We start from the raw sequence: 22,125 nt of genomic DNA on the forward strand, positions 1-22,125 counted from the left end.
TAAATAAATGAGTGATTAATGCATTGATATAGAAAGCAGTTGCTAGGTCTTTAGTGCAGCTGAAAGACCCAGTATATTGGTATATCAAGTCCATCAGAAGGCTAAGCATAATTTAAGTCAGAATGTCATCATTCCAGACTGAAAAATTTTAGACTGTAATGAAAAGTGCCCATCTTTCAGTCTTTGATCATGAATGCAGGTGATCATTCAGTTTAATAAAGAAAATATATCATTTACTTTAGATGTAAGGTTAACTTAATTGTGAATTGTGAGATTGAGATGTCCCAAATATTTAGCTTCCTAGTACTGATCTCAGCGATGAATGAAGAGGTAGTCGTTTCCCTTACAACAGAACATTCCGTCAGCAGAAGATATTTACAAAAGCACATTAAATAATGGGTGTGTTGGGGTTGTTTTTCAAGTTGATTGGGAAGGACACTCTCTCGTTTAAGAAGAGATATATGACTTCATACAGGAGACTTCATGGTCACTGGCCAAATGTTAATGTTCAGCACTTAGTATCTCTGGCTCAGACCCAGTCTTAGCATCTCAGGATCTGTTAAGTTGTTCCTTCTTCTGAAAGGCAACTGGCGCTTGAGAGCAGTTCTGACATCCTTTGTGCAAATGGAATCTGCAAGTCAGAAACCCGCGGAACTATTGCACAGCTATTAGAGGCACCTCTGCTGTTCGTTCACAAACGTCAAAATGGCACACAGCCGTGTTGCCGGTCGGCTTTGTGACACCAGTTCCTTCTTGTCTGGATACTAGAACTGGCTTCCTTTCGGCGACATTGCCTCCATACCATTTAATATAGCTTAGTGGTACCGTCAGCCGAGGAAATCCATTCTTCTTCTCTCCAAATGGCAACTGTGTCACCCAAGTTCTCTCTTTAGGATACAAGGAATGGGCTGCACGACAGAATGAATGTGTTTGGACGCGACTCATTCCTGCCCCGGTGCCTGGAAAAGGCTGCCATGTAATTCCTTTCAATAGTGATGTTCCCGAATCCCTTGAAGCCGCCTGGCTCCTGCCTTTCTCGTGTCTTGTTTTCTGCCTTCTCTTCAGTCCTGAAATTTTCCCATAACCTTGCAATAAATTGCCTTTTCTTTTTAGGTTAGCCAAATTCGGCTTCCTGTTGCTGGCCTCCAAAAACTCCAACTAACAAAAATGTCTCACTTTTTGGTTAGTTTGGGCTTGAAGAATATAGAGGAAAAAATAAAACCCTAATGTTTAGTAGCTGCTCTGTGGTAACATAATTGATCATTGACCCGGGAAGTAAAGGAGAGTTGTATCCAGATTAATACAATTAAAAGCATCGTCATCCTTTGCAAATGCTGCATCTTTCATCCTAATCTAATCTACTGAGTGTTGGTTCAGGTTGTCGGATCAGCAAATTCCAGGTCTATTTTCACCAACGGTTGTTTATTTTTGTGGTATTGGTTGTTACAAGCTTCTCAAGGGTTCCTGTGCTTTATAAAAAGTAAGTTTTCAGTTTCTTTTCTCTCTAAATTTCCCCTCTCCCAGCTGCCATATTTCATATTTCTAAACTCTTACTTTAAGGAGGTGGAGGAACCAGGCTGACAAGGCTCTTTTCTCAGGGATCCACAACATTATCTCATTTTTTGTTTCACCTCTATGTTCTCCTTTCCCCACCAATCTGGAATGACTAGATGCCAGTCTTGGAAGTTGGGGAGAAAGGTGCATGGTAAATCTTGCTTTTCCTTACCAAATATTCACCCCAAATTATGTGTAAGGACACAAATCCTTCCTACTTGCTTGTGACTTAAGATTCTGAACCTCAGAAGCTACACAGCCCTGGCGAACTCTGAAAATATACAGTAATTAACATTCCAAAGTACTACCCTGTTAAACTACAATGACTCTCCATTGTTTAACAGGTTCATTATGTGGAAATTCATATTTTGGTTCAATCTTATTATCCTTATTTCTAATCAAATACAGGGAACTAAAAGTCCATTGGGTTGTGTTAGTGGGAAGCGAAGATGTTCCACTGGGATCTGTCTGCTCAGCCTAAATCTGGTGTCCCTAAGACCATAAAGACTCCATCACGGCAGGAGTACAGAATTTTGTGGGAGTAGTCCTACCCATATTCCTCAAGAAAAAAGTCTTTATTAACTTATGCTTGAATCATTGTGAATAGGAAAGACTGATGTCCCATGAGATAGATTTCATAGGCTTTTAAGGGGGAGTAGAAACCAATAAAAGCATGATCAATCCTGTCAATATAGCCAAACCCCTGGGCGAGGACCTCTGTGGCACAGGTTTTTACATTTCTTCACAGCAAATTTCTTTTCCTAACTATATTTGGCTTATTCTTATTACTTGGTGTTTGAACACTGACCATTTGGGAGCAAAGAGAGATGAGCCAGAGTGTCCAGGGGAAATCATGGTGGGATTACCACTTTGACCAAAAATGATGAGTTTGCACACATATAATGGGAACACAAGCTGCTATTCCCTTGATAACTCCTCAGACTGTCTAGTATATATAACTTTTCCTATATACTGGGTTCTTGACTGAGACTGAACGGGAACTGTGAAGTTACTCCCTGCCTCTGAGATGCTATTTTTCAATAATATTGACTCTTAGAAAAGAGGAGTATTAAACTCAGAGAATGGAGAGCTGACTTTTCATCTCAGCTTCAACACTTACCCTCTAATGGATTTAAAGTCAGAAGCTCTCGATATACTTCTTGCAAATGCTTGGTTTGAGGATCGGATACCATATTGAATTTGAAACAGCTTTATAAACCATAGTGTACTGAACTAATGTCAATAGTAATTTTCCTATTTTCTAAATAAATTTAAGACTTGAAGTGAGAGAGATTTCAGGAAGAGGTAGTTTCTTATAATGCCTAATCACTGCAACCAAAATGATGATATCTAGTAACCATGATCAGTAACAGTAAAATAGAAACCATGCCTATAAAATTCTTCACTAGTGGAAGGAATGCAACTTAAATAGAGTTTCTATTAATTAATTCAATGTTAAGAGATAGACATGCTACATGAACAAGTTTATGAATCCAGGAAATTATCCACAGCAAACAGTTACAAGGAAAACCTGGTTTCCAAAGAAAGCAATCTATTTCCACTCCATGCTCATTTTGACTTTCATTCTGCTTTTCACAGTTTAGAAGGACAGATAATTCAAATAAAATATTTTCACTGTTTTGTAATACCCCACAGTGTCATCAAATTCTTAAAAAATAAATCAAAGTGACATTAATAAACCAAATAAAATATTGTTAAATAAGTTAATACAAGTTAGTGGTGTTGGGGCAAAAAGTTTGGAGAGAGAGAACCCGACTTGAGATCAAGCAATTCCAAACACACACACACACACACACATACACACACAGGAACAAAGCTTGTGGGTTACTAGTTTTTCTAGAAGGATACTATTCTTTCTCTAGGCATAAATTACTTTGGTAGAATCAATTCTGATTGATTATAACTGGGAAAGAAGATAAAGAAGATTGACTCCTATAGGTGGAGAATTTCAGAAAAATCATGTGCGATACGTTCTTCACATTTAGCACAGCTTCTTCTAGATAAGAAAAATATTTTATTTCTTTTTGGGAAAATTGATCATTATTAGTTCACTGATTCTGTAACATGTGAAGAAAGTACCCAACTCTTTCCAACGTTCTTCTAGACAGAGCCACTTCACAGAACACAGGAGGGAGAAAAAGACAAGCGAATCATACCTTCCACCTGTGGGAGAGGATAGCCTCAGAATAGATCAACGACACTGCAAGAATAGCTCTAAATCACTAGTGAGTTATTTACTTGGTTAAGAGGGGACCCAGCTCATCACATCCACTGAAAGCAGAATCCTCTCAAAAAGAACAGGACCAAGATAAGCCCAGCCACCATGATGAGAAAAGAAACAGGACTTCCGGGGGGCCAGAGACGGAGTCAGAAGCTGCTGTTGGCGCTCATGTTGGGAGGCTTATTAACTGGGCACCTGGACTTGGTGGTCACACTGCTGAAAGTTCATGTCAATTGTTTGCAAGTTTTTCCTTTTCCACCTTTTTTCATGTTAAGGTTTTTTGTTGTTTTTTTTTTACAAGTTACCTTAAATCTAAACACAAGTTCTTTGAATTACCTCAGAAAAGTTGAGTTTTGTGTATCTACCCAAAGAAAACAGCTCTCGTTTTTGAGAAGAAAAAGCAACTACAAAGCTATTTCAGTTTGTGGGTTTTAAATTATTTTATCATTTAGAAATTGTCTCATTAACACAGTTAATAAGGAGTAGCATTAGAATTTTGTCTTATTCAGATAATGTAAAAGCCATTGATGGTCACTGTTAAATGAAGTGACTCTTAAACAAATAAAAATGTAACAGTAAATTCTCAGAGCTTTGTGGAGTCATGGAATCCATGCAGATTAGATGGAAGCCATCTCAAAGTTGGTGACATCTGTCAGAGGCTCTAGCTCAACCACAGCTATACCAACAAAGCAAACTCATGAACGACATACAGCAAACACTAGACAAATAATCTCTGCGTTCTATAGTGTGTGTAGAAACATGGGTTCAAGTTCAGACACTACTGGTCTCAGCTGTTTGGCTGTGAGAAAGTCTCAATTTCTCTGACCCTCAGTCTTTTCATTTATAGATGGGCAAATAATTCCTAACACTACTAGGGACCCAACTAGTGCTTCCCTATTATTTTCTTTGTAGTCAGGACCTACACAATGTTTTATACAAGTAAGAACTCAGTTCACACTCACTGAGTTTATGCCTCAACAGTTGCCACAGATCCAAATCAAAATCCTTTCTTGTTTTTGTTTTGTGTGGCTTATTTGTTTGCCACAAGAACAAGAGCCATCCCCTTTTGTCTGCCTTCTACATTGAGCTGATTAATCCACTCCTGCCTTATTCCACTGTGAATTTCCTAATTCTCAAAGGTACTGCTTGCCTGGCCCTTGTGCAGAAAGGTCCGATGAATGTACAGGGAGGAAAAGCAGCTCAAGAATCATCCACAGTTTGGCAAGTAATCTATGAGGTGGCCTGGAGCAAAGCACTCAACCCAGTAGGGGTGAAGGTTATCATGTGGTAAGTCAGGTAAGTCCCGTCCTCCTCAGTCCTGCAGAAGACTCACAGCCTGATCAATCAGCAATGGGTGGACAATGGGCGGGGCTTGCAGGAAGACTGATGATCATCATTCTGTAAGACTGAGATAACTGCCCTGTCCCCTTAGAGCTTCCTGGGCTCTGGATTGTCTTTCATTTCCAATTCTCATCACATTTATTCTTCAAATAAGTCTCCTTTTCATGAAAGTGGCTTATGTGAGTCTCAGAGCCAGCTAACCCAAAGAATCAAACTAATTAGTTTTTTTGGTACAATTTTCACCCCAAGTACATCCTAGTCCTTGGTTACATTGCCAAAGCTGCTGTAGAAAGACACTTGTGAGGAACAGAGAAGAAACAAATACAAGCAGGCAGAACCTGTATGGCACACACCCTGTGCAAACAGTTATTTGTGTACATAATGTTCTCATCTCCCACCAGGAAGTGTCTATGCTCCATGAAACTTCTGAATTCTGCACAAGTTTGGGAAGCTCACTCTGCGGGATTTACTCTGCTTTCAGCTCCCAGGATGTCCTTGTTTCACTTGGCTAATTTTTTGAGCTCTACTGAATCCCCCTGCGGGGCAGAGAGCAGAATCCCTGTGTCTGGCAGGGGAAGGAAGCATAAACACACACACACACACACACACACACACACACACACACACGCACACACACACACACATACACAGACACACACCCTAAGTTCTTATCGACTAAATGTTACCTATACTATTAAAGGAAGACAGTGAGTGTTGAAATGCATTACTTATATGCCAGGCAGCAATCAACTACATTTTGCTTTATAGCATTGATCAGAGTTTTACTAGACTACACTTAGGGAAATTATCATCTGTGTTTACTTACAGGGAGTGTAGGTAGGATGGAGTGTGGTTTACCAGCATTCTAAGCCAAAGGCTGGTAGCAGAAAGCACAGAGGTGGCCACGTATCCTAAAATAATCCCCAGCCACTGGACCAGGCAGAGACCTCCTTAATCGGAAGAAAGGGTAGAGTGAGATGGGAAACATGGAGCCCCAGACCCCCTGGGAATATGTGATAGTTCCTTCATGGGTCCTCATGGAACAGCTGGAGGCCAAAGGATGAGACTCACCAGCTCCAATCTCTCCTTGTTTCCAGTCATGAGGGGACTGCCTCTGGTCTGCATGCTTACAACTGTGTGCCAAAATACTGCCTTTGCAAATCTGCTCATCTACATCACCCAAACAACAATGCTAACCAAGTCTGAGCTGCTTGTTTCCAGTTCTCTCTTGGCTTCAGGAATTCAAGAGAAGCTAACCTTCAGGGAATAGCAGGGTGAGTAATAGGACTGTGGCTGTGTTTCCACACGTGGAAAAGGTGGGCAGGCAAACAGACCCAGAATCTCCCAGTCCCACCAGGGTACAAATGACCAAGAGCTTTTCAGTCTTGGAATTCAATATCATTTTCCAAATAGAGATAATTCTAAAATCCCAGGTTGAATAAATTTACCACATGAGCCAACAATTCCACTGCTAGGAACCTACCCAAAAGAAATGAAAAAGTATGTTCAAATGTTCATCGGTTGGTGACCAGATAAACATGATGGGATATCTATGTGACAAAATACTATTCAGCCATGAGTATGTATGGAACACAGATAGATGTTACAATATAGGTAAACATTGGAAATACTGTGCTAAGTAAAAGAAGTCAGACAATAAAGACTGTGCATTATGTGATTCCATTTATATGAAAGGTCCAGAGAAAGCAAATCCATAGAGAGAGACAGAGTCCAGATTAGTGATTACCAAAAACTGGGGGTGGGAACAGGGATTGACCACAAATGGGTAGGTGGAATCTTTTGAAGTTGATAGAAATGCTCTAAAATTGAAATCATGGCAATTGTTGCACAACTCTGTAAGTTTACTAAGGATCTTTGAATAGCTGTACAGTTAAAATGGGTGAAATTTACAGCATGTAAATTATAACTCAATTAAGCTGTTAAAGACCAAAAAATCCAAGTTTCATCGTTCAGCTTAAGTAAGACATGGGAAGGGAGAAAGACTGTGCGCTGAAAGTTTCTCATGTTCATAGAAATCACATGAGCCCCTTCTTTCCATCATGCATTTTTATCAGTCTTCCCAAATGAGTGGCCAGCTTACACTTGTTTGCCTAAATTACCTTCTCTCGGATCTCTTTCTTTGCTTACATATGTTAGAGAACTTCAGATAGAAAGAATCAGGAAGGAGGAATGATCAGCTTGATCCTATTAAAAAAAATCATGACAGTGACATATTAGACAAAATATGAAGATGGTAGAATAAAGTTGCTCTTTTTAGCACTTTGTATTTTCTGTATGAAAGGTATTTGTGCAGCCGTTTCTATAACCCAGGCTGGTACCTCACAAAAGCATAATATATGGCGAGGAGACCACCACATGTCTGTCTACCATTAGGATGGGGAACAATATATTCAGTAGGTACGGGAAAGTCCACTGGGGAGAAAATTCTTTCTCTTGCCTCCAGGGGCATCTGACCCACAGCAGCCGTGGTGTGTAGCTTGACTAGCACATGTTTACAGATTGGTGAACATCCGAAACATTCGTTTTATTAGGTAGTTACATAATAGCCTTTTATTTTTGATTATTTATGCATTAGCGGCAAGCAATGGAGATGTGCTATGTAGGAAAGTTATTATTTGCTAATTTGCTGCTTTTAAAATACATGGCACACTATCTATTATGTATCATGCATTACAATTACAACAACAGTTTAATTAATCACCAGCACCCTGTTTTGTACCAATCTACAGCAGAATTCTGGGTAATGGTGTTGTTTACCACTTAGCAAGTAGCAACATTTCACTCTGTTTCACTACATTAAACTGCTCAAATAAAGCAAACGGATATTGAAGAGTTGGCCATCTGCCTTTATTTTCTTTTACTTTTGTTTAAAAAAAAACTCTCAAAAGAAAAAGCACACAGCCATGAAACTGATAGTGACAAAAAGCACTCTCTCTCTCTTTTTTTTTTTTTTTTCTTTATCAGGTCAGAATCTCATCTAAATGCAGTTCTGATGAATAGTTTAAAAAATAAAAAAGAAGCCCGCTTTGTGGATTTGGAGTGGGTCTCAAGACCAGCCGTGAAGCCTAATGATTATTTAACGGTGCCGCACTTGAGGCTGGCTTCTGTGAGCCTCCTTTCCCCCCTTAAGAGTTTGATGAATAGGTCTTGTGACAGCCATTTAGGAATAAACAAGAATTCATCAGTCTGCATAAGAAGAAGCCAGTTTATAGATTAAGTTTCCTGAGGTAATTCATGAGGTCAGTCCCATTTAGATGGAGACTATTAGGGCCTGGCTCTCGAGAATGGCCATACAGGGGAGTCACTCCAAAGGGACCCCGCTCACACAAAGCCCCCTTTCAGGGAGAAGCCTGCCATTTTTATGACCCTGCTGCTAGGACGCACATCAACTTGTCACTGTGCAGATCTGCTAGGGCAAGACCTCATCACTCTATTAAAGAGCTCTGTGACCCTATTGATTTGAAGTATTTAAAGCAGGGGTGAAGTTCAAAGCAATTTCTTTTCTATACTATTACTCAGTCTCTCTGTGTCTTGACTCTAAAACATCTGCTGTCAGTTCCTTTCTGTTGTCTGATTCTGGAATCTGTCACTGGAGAACAGAGTAGTTTTATTTAAAATAAATTGGATTCCTTTTCAGTTTTCAGCATTTCGCATTGTGATCAATGGTTTATGCTCCTTCATCTGCCGGGAGACTTAACTGCAAGTGTATCCTTTTATGTCCCTTTAGGGCAAGACTGAAACAGCGTTAGCCTCTGAGGTTTTATAATAGAATCGAGTCTTAGAAGTAGGTAGCAGCCACCGGCTCCTCTAATTGGCCAATCAACAAAAATAACAACGTTTCATTAAAAAAAAAAATACATTCGAGAAGGAAAGAGAATAAAAAAATGTATCTCCAACTGTGGCTCCAAGACCCAAATGCTAACAGTATCTTTTTTTTTTTTTTTTTTTACTTTTATTTGCTCCAAGAAATGAAAACAGAGTAAACAACTCAGTTATTTTTAAATGTCAGCAGGTAAGGCAAAAAATGGGATCCAGTTTTGAAAGGTGTTTTGCAAAACAACGCAGGCTGCCGTACTGTTCTGTGGAATCGGCAGGAACCAGGGAACACTGAATAGTTAATAATACCTTAGGCATTGCTCCTGCATTACCCAAGTGATAGTGGGAAACTGGTAGCCTTTAACTGGCTTGGCTGGGAGGCTGCTCCAGCTCTTTGGCTGAGCCTGTCCTCAGCCACAGTGTTCTCACGAAGTATGTGTGAATGCCAACGCTGAGTTAAACATTTTCATTTTCTAAAAACTCAAGAAAATTATTTTTTTAATGATTATTTTATTATTTTTTTTTTAATTTTTTTTTTCAACGTTTATTTATTTTTGGGACAGAGAGAGACAGGGCATGAACGGGGGAGGGGCAGAGAGAGAGGGAGACACAGAATCGGAAACAGGCTCCAGGCTCCGAGCCATCAGCCCAGAGCCTGACGCGGGGCTCGAACTCACGGACTGCGAGATCGTGACCTGGCTGAAGTCGGACGCTCAACCGACTGCGCCACCCAGGCGCCCCTTTAATGATTATTTTAAAAGCACGGGCAGAAGAAACAATACAAAGGTCAAGATTGGTATTCAGTTCAGCGTTGTCACCAATAAATCCAAAGAAGTCACTTGTCCTCGCGGTTCATCTTAAATAGACCAGGGGTATCTGATGACAATGGAAGCACAAAAACCACTTCCTGTCTCCTAAGAGTCTCTTTCAAATTTATCTTCTTTTATTCCTTACGCCTCAATGTGGGCAGTGTTTCTCTGGCAGAAAACACCCTCACGGAGTCAGCTATCGCCTCTCCAGATGACTCCGGATTCTGCCAGTCCGTCCTTGACAGCCTTCCCCTGCAGAACTGTGGTCAGGTATCCAAGCCTGGGCAAAGTCTCCTCCCACCTCCGACACAGCCTGTTTAAATGTGAAACTTTAAGCAATGTCCATCCTACAATCTTCGTTTCAACCTCGGCATTCTCTCCTTTCAGTGGTGCTTCCCATCTTCCCAGTCACCTAGTTCTTCCTGCACATCCTATCAGTTGCCTAGTGTGCAGCATCGATCACTGGAATGTGTCCGACCCCACACCTCCTCCGGATCTACACTCACATCTTCCTTACCTTTCCTCACCGGGTGCTTCCAAATTGGGTCGTCTGGCTTCAGCCTATTTTCACTCCAGATTAAGCCTCTGAAACCAAGCTTTGACCGAGGTACCGAACTATATGAAAACTTCCAATTGTTCCACAGAACGTAGAAAACAAAACCAGTTCCTTCAGTCTCATATTCAAAGGCATCCTGACTCCAGCCCCTCATTCTGCTCTCCTCGCCCATACTAGTCTCCAGTCTAACAGCCATCCGGGCCATCCCCTGTCTCATCTCTTTCCAAACTCTCTTGAAGGCAGCCCATCACTCAAAGGCCTACTTGCTAAGGGCTTTGAGCTCCAGCGCCATCTCTCATGAGCTCCAGACCCTTGGATCCAACTGTCGGTTGGAATCTCCTCTTGGATGTGTCCCAGGCAACTAGAACCCAACAAAGTTCAGAGTTACCTCATCATCTACTATCTCAGACTGTTGCCTCTCAACAAATAGCAACACCACTCACCAAGTTGCTGGTACCAAAAGTCTCCCTTTTCCTCACCTCTCACAGCAAACCAACGATCGATTCCTTATTTCTTCTATCATCTTCACACCTTTTGCCTCTCCTGCCTCCACCGTGACCAGGCATCCTCTCCAGCTCAATTTTGAAGCATCCTGATCCGGGACTCAATTCAAGAATTATCATCTTGCTTCTTCAGAGAAGAGAGAGACCCCATTGCGCATACCTATATCATTTCACAGATCAGGGTTTTGTATTTATTTGTAGAACCTCTTCGTAGAGAAGTACTAAAAAAATACTTAATGAATACATGAACAAATGAACAATGAAGCCTAGCAGGAGGAGAAAGCAGAACTAAGTTTTCCCTTTTCCAGTTTAGGATGATGCAGAATTAATGTTCAGTTAACTAATACAAGCTTAAAAATGAAGACTGGTAATGTTTACCACAAGATTTAACCCATCTTTAGTCTTCATTTGCTATGAATACGAATATGTTTAAGCCAATCGGAAAATAGCTTATTTTTATTCTAATTCTTCTTCTTTGAAAACATTCCTATGTCATGCCATGGGCTATAGTGACTTAAATATGAAATTACACCGTTTATGCAGTGTTTTTTTTTTAAACTAGTTGTGCCTCAGATGATGCGTTATGTTGAATTCTTGTTAATCAGAACATAGTGCAGGCTTTTTCTTTTTTGTAATCCTGAATGTGTATCTTCCTAGCTCTCTTATTTTCTGTATTTTTCTGGCACAAAAATTGTGCTACCATAGCTCTGAGGTCAACAGTTAAGTACGCTGGTTCAGTTCTCCCTGAAAATTTTCAATAAAGACAGCACAAAAGATTTGAAGGAGATAATAGTTTCTGTTGAGATCCTCTGAGGAAGTAAGTAATAAATGATATGTGACACCGTTTCTTATACCTTTAATTTGGAAGACGAAAAAGGGAGAAGAAACTTGTGGATGTCAATAGAAGCGGAACGCCCTAATAAGTTGATATCATCTTGAGTGTACTAATGCTGAAGATGTTGGAGTATTATAGCAGGTGTTCACAAAGTGCATTTTCAGAAAGGACCTAGAATTTGATGGGCCAACTCTGCTCCATTCAAAGAAAAGAAAGGTGAAAAAAGAAAACCTTTCTTCCTACAAAGGACTGATGATTCCATAATCAATTACCTTTGCTAAGAAAATCTAAATGTCAAGTCTGATGAACTTCTAACCAGGTTTCGTCGCTAAGCTAATATCTAAGACTTTCTAAACTAGGGAAAATCATCTTGTTTAGTTTTTCAAAAAAAATGATTTGGATCCTAGAGTAGACACAGAGGAAATTTCAAGTGAAAATATGGATATGTCTTACAGAGTCTTAATTTTCTGCATATGTACATATAATAAGACTTAGATGCGGGGCGCCTGGGTGGCTCAGCCGGTTAAGCATCCGACTTCGGCTCAGGTCATGATCTTCCAGTTCGTGAGTTCAAGCCCCGCATCGGGCTCTGTGCTGACAGCTCAGAGCCTGGAGCCTGTTTCAGATTCTGTGTTTCCCTCTCTCTCTCTGACCCTCCCCCGTGGGTCTGTCTTTCTGTCTTTCTCTGTCTCAAAAATAAATAAACGTTAAAAAAAAAAAAGACTTAGATGCAAAATCAAAGATTAGAGACTTTCTAAAAAAGACAAAAGATACAAGGAATTAGTTGGAAGAAAATTGTATTTCTTGGCAAATCTCTTCTATCAGATTCCAGATTCTGCCATTGTGTATGCTGCTCTTTCAATAAAGTCCTGTATTTTTTCTGTAGAAAATCATATCAAGGATACTCATCTTATGCAAATGCAGGTGACTTATAATTCTAAATGTTGAGTGCCTCTTTAGCACCAAAAAGACAATAGTTAAGATATTTAACTTTTAGCACATCCCTATTTTTGTGTCATTGATGAGATTATATTTCAGATTATATGGAAAGCACTGAGGAAAATAATAAATAAAGCTCAGCTCCTCTATTCAAGGAGCTTAAAATCTACTGGACAGACAAAAAGATAATTCATGAATTTAATTCATAAATTTGATCATCTTCCCCTGTTATTGGTATAAGCTAACAAACACCACACACATTTGTTGAAGAGTAAGGATTATATAAAATCGATTGATTGCATCTTATTCATTGTTGCATTTGGACTCATTTATTAGACATGCTTGTAATGGCTTAGCAAGATAAGGGTTTATGTTCACATAAGGCTGGTGAAGCAATTCTTTAATGTCTTCAACATACCAGGATTCTTGTATGTTTCTGTTATGTCAGCTTTACCATGTGACTTTTATCTCTGAGTTCATCTCATGATAATAAAGATGCCATTCTACCTTCAAGTTCGTATATGTGCTCCAGACAAGAAAAAGAAAGCACCAAGGAGGGAAGGGGAGAGACGATCTCAAAGAGAAGAAAGCTCTCACAGAAATCCCCAGAAAAAAATGTCCTTATGTTTCATTGGCCAGAACCATAGTGCATGATCATTCCTAATTGCAACAGCATCTTGGAGACATAGCTTCTCAGCTGGGAATGTTGCTCCCCAAACAAAATGAGAGTTCTATTTATAGGAAAGACGGGTATGTGGATATTGGTCAGATGGAGAGAAATGCCTGCCATTATTAAAACAGCTCTGTGAGGGGTGCTTGGGTGGCTCTGTTGGTTGAGCGACCACCTTGGGCTCAGGTCATGATCTCATAGTTTGTGAGTTCCAGCCCCGCATCAGGTTGTCTGCTGTCAGCACAGAACCAGCTTCAGGTCCTCTCTCCCTCTCTCTCTGCCCCTCCCCTGCTTGAGCTGTCTCTCTCTCAAAAACAAATCAATATTAAAGAAAAAAAAAAACACTACATGAATAGCTTCTCAACTTTTGCATTTTCCCATATACTTATAATCCCAATGTATTAGGTCCAGCCAAGAAGGGCCCTGGTCCTGGGATGTTAGAGAGCCTGCTTTGGTCTCCAGTTCCATGCCTCTCTCTAAGGGAAAGGATTATATTGGACTGAGGGGAGATGTGTACATGAAGCCATGTACACTCCATTTCCAGGATTGCCAGATCAAGTCCCTGATGCTTAGGCCAAGGAATTATCTGCCCAAATGTCTATGGAGTCCTTGGGTCAGTGCTTCTGAAGTCTCAATTCATCACTGGTATAAATGTCCCTATGCTGGAGGGGTGACCAAGGGACAGGTGCTTGCATAGACTGTGGCCAGAGCTTGGACACGTAGGTGGGATGTTTAAAAGTGTGTATCCAACAATCCTCATAGGTCAGGACAAAGCCAAGTGTGGAGGACAGGCTGTGGGATGGGAATAGATTGCCCCCTACCTTGGAATATAAACACTGAGAGTCAAAGAATTCTAAATTCAAACCTGGTTTTCTAGTTATTATGAATATATATCTATCAAGGAAGCTGGATAGGACATATTTTATTGAAATGTTCAGTAACTGACTTAAAACTCTCATTTGGATCTGTGATATGTGGGCTTCCGTTTGTACTCTTACCCTCAGCTACACAAATGTTAGGGGTTGGACAGGGACAAAGATCATGGGATTTTAGTTAATTCAGCTAGCACATGGAGTGGCTCAGTGTGATTTATCTAATTAAAATAGCAACAAATATTCAATAATCATAATTCTCATCATCATCATCATCATCACAGAAGATTCCATCTTGAAGACCTATCATTCATTTAATCAACAAATATTTCATGGTACCTCATTATGAGCCAGGAATTATTTTAGGTCCTTAGGATATAGTTGCGAAAATGACAGATAAGGAGTGTGAGTGAACAGTCAGTGCCTTTTACACATCAAGACATTTCTCAGTTATCATTAGTAATTCGGACATTTCTGAAATTCAGACCTTGTGCATGATTTGGCTAAGGAGACCATTTCCCATTATTTTAAGTAAGAAAAATTGTCATGCATTTCATTTTGACCCCAGCCCCTAAACCAGTTCCCCGTGTTCACTAAAAATAGTAAAGCACTTATAAAGAAATAAAAACAATCATGTTAGAACGTAAAATACTAAAAGCAATGTTTCACCACGTAGTTAATAAGGTGGCTAATGAACATTCCTTTATAAAAGTAACAGCCCTTCTTAAAAGCATCAACACACAGCACTTATCCCTTCCATCGACATGGTGTACATCCTAAAAGTCAACCAGTGATTCTGCTTCCAGCTAATATCGAACCAGTTTTCTCACCACAAACAGGGAGTCTGAATAAAATACATTAAACAACAGTTCTCGACATCAGATAACAGGCAGTGCAGGAGATCTCGGAGGTCTCTGAGAGATAGGGAACAGAGGAGGTGAGACTGCAGCGCCTGCCCTCCCGCTCTGTGTGGAGGCACTTTCTGAACCGTGGTGCAGAAAGGGAGAGCCAGAATCCAGGACTGGAGTCCCACTGAAGGGTGAGAGTAGAGGCATGAGCACAAGAAGCTCTATGCCAAGGCTCCGAGATGTGTATTGCAGTACGGTAACATGTTTCACTTTGTTTAACTCACTGCTTCCAACATTTTTTAACACACATCTTTCTTTTTCCAAGTAACAGTTATGCTCGTACCAGTCCTATCCAGTAGAACTTTTTATGATGCTGGAAATACTTTCTCTATCTCTTCTGTTCGATATAGTAGCAACTAACCATGTAGTGAACCCTTGGAATGTGGCTAATGCAACTGAGAAAACCCATTTTTTACTGTACTTAATTTTCTGAAATTTAAATTTAAATAGTCATATGTGGCTAGTGACTGCCACATTGGACAGCACAGCTCTAGAAAAATGTCTACGGCAAAGATCATACATTTTGGTAAACCCCTGTGTAACAATCATGTTGTTTTCAGCAGATGAAGAAGACCAGGTTCAAGGTCATTAAGACTTGTCCCAAATAACATAAAGTGAGAACAGAGCCAGGATTTAAACCCAAATAAACCCAAACAGCTAGTTCCAAATTCCATGTCTTTTCTAGTGTTCCACTCTGCTCCCAAGATGCTACAGAGATGAGTATTTGATGATAATTTCTGTGTTTTTTATTTTGATAATACACTTGCTATTTCTATTTGTATAAATTTGAATTTTGTTGCATTTGTTTTGCTTCCTAAGGAAATATTATCGTTCCAAATGCTTTATAAATAATTCTTTTCAACTGTATTTTTTACATAAATATTAAGTAGATGTTTCCATTTTATCGATGGAGGCACTGACACATAAAGGAACATAAAGGAAACATGAATTCTGTATCTGCTTTATACTGAACACATTTTAAAGCTATACGAGCAAGACTAGAAGTTGGAATAATTTTAGCATTTATATTAACAGTTATCTTTAAAGCAAAAAGGGAAGTATTCACTTACATGTACACAAATAGTATTTCAAATTTTTAACATTGTTGATTCCCATACAAAATATCAAAGCTACTTTACAGAGGTCTAGGTATAGCTTGTAGTATGGTTTAGTAGTATGTACTTTAAATATCATGTAAAAACTAATGGTAATGCTCATAGGTTCAGCTGTAAGAGTTATGTTTCTCAGATTGCATTGATGTGCACTAAGCATGGCTTCCAATGACAGGTTATCAGATTTACTGACACCCAGACAAGACTCCCCTGCATCTAACCAATGATGATGGTTATATATGTCTTACAGGTAATAAATTAATTTAGTATGCCAAATAGAAATAAATTAAGTCACATTTGGCATAACTTCAATTTTCTAAAATTGCTTTTCAGCATATTATCATCAAAAACATTTTGTTACATTTTTAATTTTATATATATATATTTTTAAACAAATTTCTGTTGTTTAATGTTTATTTATTTTTGAGACAGAGAGAGACAGAGCATGAACGGGGGAGGGTCAGAGAGAAAGGGAGACACAGAATCCGAAACAGGCTCCAGGCTCTGAGCTGTCAGCACAGAGCCCAACGCAGGGCTGGAACTCATGGACCGCGAGATCAAGACCTGCGCCGAAGTCGGCCGCTCAACCGACTGAGCCACCCAGGCGCCCCAATTTTTTTATATTTGTTACATATTAGGTAAATATGTGCATACACTATGACGGTTACCCATAATTTTCACTGAAAATTAATGTGAACATTTAAAAATATTTTACTTAAAGTATTTTAAATTCTATCTGTAATATACTCTAATTTTAATTATATGACAACTATTAGTATAGGAAAAAGTGAATGGAAAAATGTCAAATTGCTACAAGTGATTATGTCCAAGAGATAAGATTATGTATTTGTCAATTCTCCAAGTTGTTTATAATACAGTCATATTACTTGTATGAAAGAAAAAATAAATTATCATATCAATGCTACATTTAATCTTCAAAAATATATCTCAAAAGAGGTATATTCTTTCTATAAATATATAAGTAGGTTGGCCAAGCTTTGATCTGAAGTATTTATAAAACAGTTAAATTAGAATGGGTTTTACTTTTTAGAAAGGATTTGCATGGCAAAGTGAAGTGAAAACCGTGAGCTAATTACGTGGTAAATTCAATTAGTGTAGTCACCTAATCTAAATTATTCAGGCTCATTGTAGCTCTAAAAGAGCAGGGCCACCCTGCCCAGGACCCAGCCATGTGCAAATAGATGGTTAGTAAATCCTGCCAATGGTAATAAAATTGATGATTTTCTTCTTATTCTAGCTGCTTTCTTTTTATGTGTGGGAGTATGAAGCATCAGATAATTTCCTCAATGGGATTTTTTTTTCAAGAAAAACAGACTTAGAAAAAGCATTCCCGTGTCTCTAGACTTTTATACATGTAGCCTACCCACAACTGAATATTCTCAAAATCATCTGCATATGCCACGCATGGCTAAGGCCATAGGTCAAGGGTAAGTAGATAAAAGAGGATACTTTACCTCCTGTTTGAGGTTTGAACTGTTAAGGTAAGAAAATGTATAGGCCAGTACCTACCTGTAATTTGTTTCCAAGCAAGTGTCTTATGTAAACTGGAAATCAATACTGTACCGTCCTCATAGAACAATCTGGAATTGAAAAGAGAAGGGGACTTACTATCTAGGACTTCTGCACAAATATCTAGGCCGCTAATCTTAACTTCCCCCTTCCCTGATAGAGAACAATGTCAAAGTGTCATTTGGGAACTAGAAACTCTGTATCCCTTGTGATTAGATTGGAAGCCCCAGATAATCTGAGATATCCCGACAAATCTCAAGATTGTTAATCACATCTTCAAAGTGCCTTTGGCTATATAAAGTGACATTTACAGTTTCTGGGTATCAAAACCTGGATACTGTTGGGAGTCATCATGCAGTTTACCACACTAATGTTAAGGGTTCTGGTGGTATGGGTGATGAACATGGCCATGTTGTTGTAGGGGGGGGGTAGCAAGAGTGTTGGCCAGCTTCATGGCATTAGTACTAATTGTGATGGTGGAGGTGATGTTGATATTGGCAAAGGCACTAGTAATGTTTCATAAGTGGAGTGACAGGACTCTGGATGTTAGTGAAGTAGGTGTGGGTCACCACTCACACACACATCACAATGCAGAAAGCACCCTATGACCCCAAAGAGCAGACCAGAGTACCCTAACTGGACTAACTACAGTGGGGCCTTCAACAAGTAATGTCAGCTAGTTGAGCAACTCTGAGAAACGGCTGAGACGGTGACAGAGAAAGTCCCATCCACGTAGGTGAAGATGTTTCACGGAAGAGAATTTGTCAGCACAATTGCCTATGCTTCAGTTTCCGTGGTACTTGGGCATTCTGTTTAAGGTAAATGCTTCCCCTCTGCCTGGAAGACAGCAGGCATCCAGCAGCCAGGCCACAGATTTGACAATTGGCTCTCACAGTTCCCTGGAAAGATGACAGGGCACCAGGCTGCCAGTAGGAAAGAGACCGGCTCTGGATACTACACATCATTGTTTTGAAACCTACTCCATCTTCGTGTGTTGTAAATGCCCCCTAGTTCTACCCCACTGTGGACTAAAATTTCACAGAGGAAAATTTCATCAGTCACCTCCAAACATTTTTCAGGTAGAACCTCTCATCCCTCCCTTGTTTCAGCACGCTCAGCACCCTGTCCTGAGAAGTCTGAGTTTATTAGACATCTATTATAACTGACATATTGTTGCAGTGGGGGTGAATAGATGCATTAGACAGATGATCTTAATTGGCTTTCTTCCAAAAGAATTTTTTTAAGAGACAGCTGAAATTCATTCACATTTACAATTAGTAAAACTTTCTTTCATTATTGAAATGCTTGCTGAAACAGCAGCCACATCAGGGTGACAAATCCCGTTATCATGCTTTCCGCAATTGTCTCCCCAAAAGATGCCTATTGAGAGCATTGTCTGGGTTTGTGTATGAGACTGACAATCACGCTCCAGGCAGAGGGTGGGAGGGGTGTGCTATGCAGCCTGCTCCAAAGTGCTTTTGTGTGTGTTTGTGGTTGTTCAGTAGAGAGATCTAAAGTTCTGGAAAAATCCGAGGACGCACTATGCGTGCTAACAAGATCAGTCATCGAGCATTAGTGGGATTCTCATGCTTCGCGCCTTTAGTTTTCCATTTTCTTGTATTTTCCTCTGTGAGCAATGGCAGGTGCTATCTGTTTGTCAGGCTGTTACTGGGAAAAATGAGGGTGGGGAGAGATCATTTTTTTTTAAGTGAGCAGTTAACAGCTGAACTCACATGGCTGACAATGGAATTGTGATGAAGGGCACACAGAAAGGCGTGTAAAGATTATCCCTTAAGACGCTCGTGGAATGAATTGCTTCCTGAAGGGACTGAGAAGGAGTCATTGCTCTGGGCCTAGCATCCCTTTGGGGCCGGGTGAAGGAGACCGGACAGGCCACGCTGGTCTGACTCTGTTAGACCAAAGAGTTTGTCAAACTTAGCAGTTTTTCTTGCTGTGGGACAAAGAAGACACAGGTAAGATCTTCAAATGTTGAGTGGAAGGAGAGAAGGGAAAGAGAAGTAGAGAGGGGGAAGAATCAATGAAGCAATGCTGATAATTGCTGTTTCAGTTCTCCTGAGACTTGAGGCTCATTTTCTTTCACCAAATGAACTGCCTGAGGGATGCTGTTTAAATACTTCTGTTTATTTATTGAATTGTCCAACACGCACCATGTTGTTTTGTCTCATATTCCTTCTGAGCGCTGACAGTTGCTTTCTCTTTCACCAATGCACCTCCGAGCATGTTGGCCAACACAATCTGGGCCCACTCCGTTCTCTGAAGAGCTCGCTCTGATTCTAGAACCATGATTCCAGCCCAGTGAAACCTGCTCTCCTGACAATGAGCCTTGCCCTGAATGCAGAGAAGCCATGTGCCAAGGGTCATGCTTTTGGCCAGGGCATATCAGGGCAGACACACAATCTGAGGTTGAGAGGTGAGGCAATAGTGTTGCTTGAAAGAGGCTAACGGAGCTGTGAAATCAGAAAATCCCTTGCCCACAGCGTCCTTCGGTGCCTGGAAAGAGGTCTGAATTCACATGGTGTTGTCACTGATACCTTTTCAAGGTTTTCAGGCTTCTCCTTAGTGTATACTGAACTTGACTGAGATCAAGAAATTAAGAATGTCCCTAAGTTCTAAGCGCCATGAGGGCACAATGTCTGTCATGATCATCCCTGTGGATCCAAGTCAGCATTTTCCTAGCACGTAATGAATATTCAAACGTTTTGATCTAATGAACTAGTGAATTACAGAGTTTAACTCAGCTTTGCCACTTACTGTGTGATGGTGACAATTTTCGTGCTGACAGCAGGTACCCGGCACTCAGAACCATGGGCAAAACATCATATAACATAGAGCCTCTGCTTTCAGGAAGCCTAGGCTTGAGGAGAGGTGATGAGGTATATAAACCAAAAAGTGTTGTATGCGCTCTGATAAAACATGTTCAGGGAGGGGCACCTGGGTGGCTCAGTCGGTTAAGCGTCCGACTTCAGCTCAGGTCATGATCTCACGGTCTGTGAGTTCGAGCCCCACATCGGGCTCTGTGCTGACAGCTCAGAGCCTGGAGCCTGCTTCACATTCTGTGTCTCCCTCTCTCTCTGCCCCTCCCCTGCTCATGCTCTGTCTCTCTCTGTTTCAAAACTAAGTAAAAGCTTTAAAAAAAAATTTTAAAAAACAAACATGTTCAGGGTAAAGGAAGAAATAATCACTTCTCTATGAGAGGGCGGGTCAGGAAAAGAATTTTCTAGAGAGTGACTTTTGAACCAAGTTTAGTTCTAGATGAGTAGGATGAACCGAGTGTCCAAGCCCTTGACTTGCCAGCCCTGAATCTGGCTCCGGCTTCTCACGGCCATCGCGGCACCCCCTCCACATGAGCTGGTCTGCTGTGATTCTGTTAGAACACTGTCATTACCTGGATACCAGCTCATTTCAGTGGACCTCTTATCACTGTTAGCTAAAATATTGTCCCTGGAGATTTTCCATTCTCTCATCTCAAACTCTTCCAGCCTCAACATACCCACCTCCACCCAAATGAGTGAGAAGCCAAGGGACGGATGACAGAGGTTTTTGCATCCAGCAATCAAAGGAAACAAGGTACTTGTCCTGCAAATACAGCTTCCAGACAAGTCTCTAAGCCCCCACTCAATTTTCTATTCTAAAACTCTTATATAGGAATTCTAACCTCCACTGCTCCAACAAATTTTAACAGCAACTTCTCAAACTCCTATTTCATGGAAAACAAACTACATCCTCGAAGTCATCAGAAGATATTTTTTCCCCATCTTGACATTTACCAAAACCATTATGCTGTTTCCCTACACCCTCCCTGATGGAAGCATTTTATTCTCCTGAAACTCATAACCCCACAAGCCTCCTGAGAAAATTTTGGCATTATTTTTGCTTTACAAGGCTGTTTCAAAATCTTACTGCTTCCCACACTCCATCTCTGAGGCACATGGCACCTGGTCACATACCACTACCTCTCATCACTGTCTCTAACAACTGTCTTGTTATACCGCCCCAATTAATGATAAATATTGGCATATGAATTACAACCTTCCTCGTTAGTCCAAGCATGGCCACCATCCTGGGTGATTCCAATGAACATGTGGAAGACCTATCCAACATCAGAACCATTCCTCTGCTTGGATTTGTCAATGATGACATCCTTCTCACACATCATATCAAACTTTAACACTTAATTCTTTGATGACAGTTTCCTTTATTTCCAGCTGGTCAACGCTCTCAAGTAGTCACTCCCACCACCCCTGCATTTGATGCCATAGGGCCCTCTGATCTCCAGACCACTTTACTGTCTCAGTCATACAGACCCTTCCGGCACCCCTTCTTTTCCTGACTAGCCTTGACCTATTCAATTACATAAATATCTAATCAGCCATCGCTCATCTTCCTCACATTCATC

General features: G+C 40.4%; 1 long non-coding RNA gene across 2 annotated transcripts in view; it reads right to left on the bottom strand.

Moving 5' to 3' along the window:
• The window catches only part of LOC121042699 (uncharacterized), a 406,759-nt gene that overhangs the window by 33,479 nt on the left and 351,155 nt on the right, over positions 1–22,125 (bottom strand). For both annotated transcript variants that reach the window (XR_005796392.1, XR_005796391.1), the window contains one exon: positions 17,709–17,779. This is a non-coding gene — a long non-coding RNA (uncharacterized LOC121042699). The remainder of the gene's footprint in view (positions 1–17,708; positions 17,780–22,125) is intronic.

Source organism: Herpailurus yagouaroundi, unplaced genomic scaffold, assembly GCF_014898765.1.
Source record: "Herpailurus yagouaroundi ecotype Mexico unplaced genomic scaffold, PumYag 186, whole genome shotgun sequence".
NCBI lineage: Eukaryota > Metazoa > Chordata > Mammalia > Carnivora > Felidae > Herpailurus > Herpailurus yagouaroundi.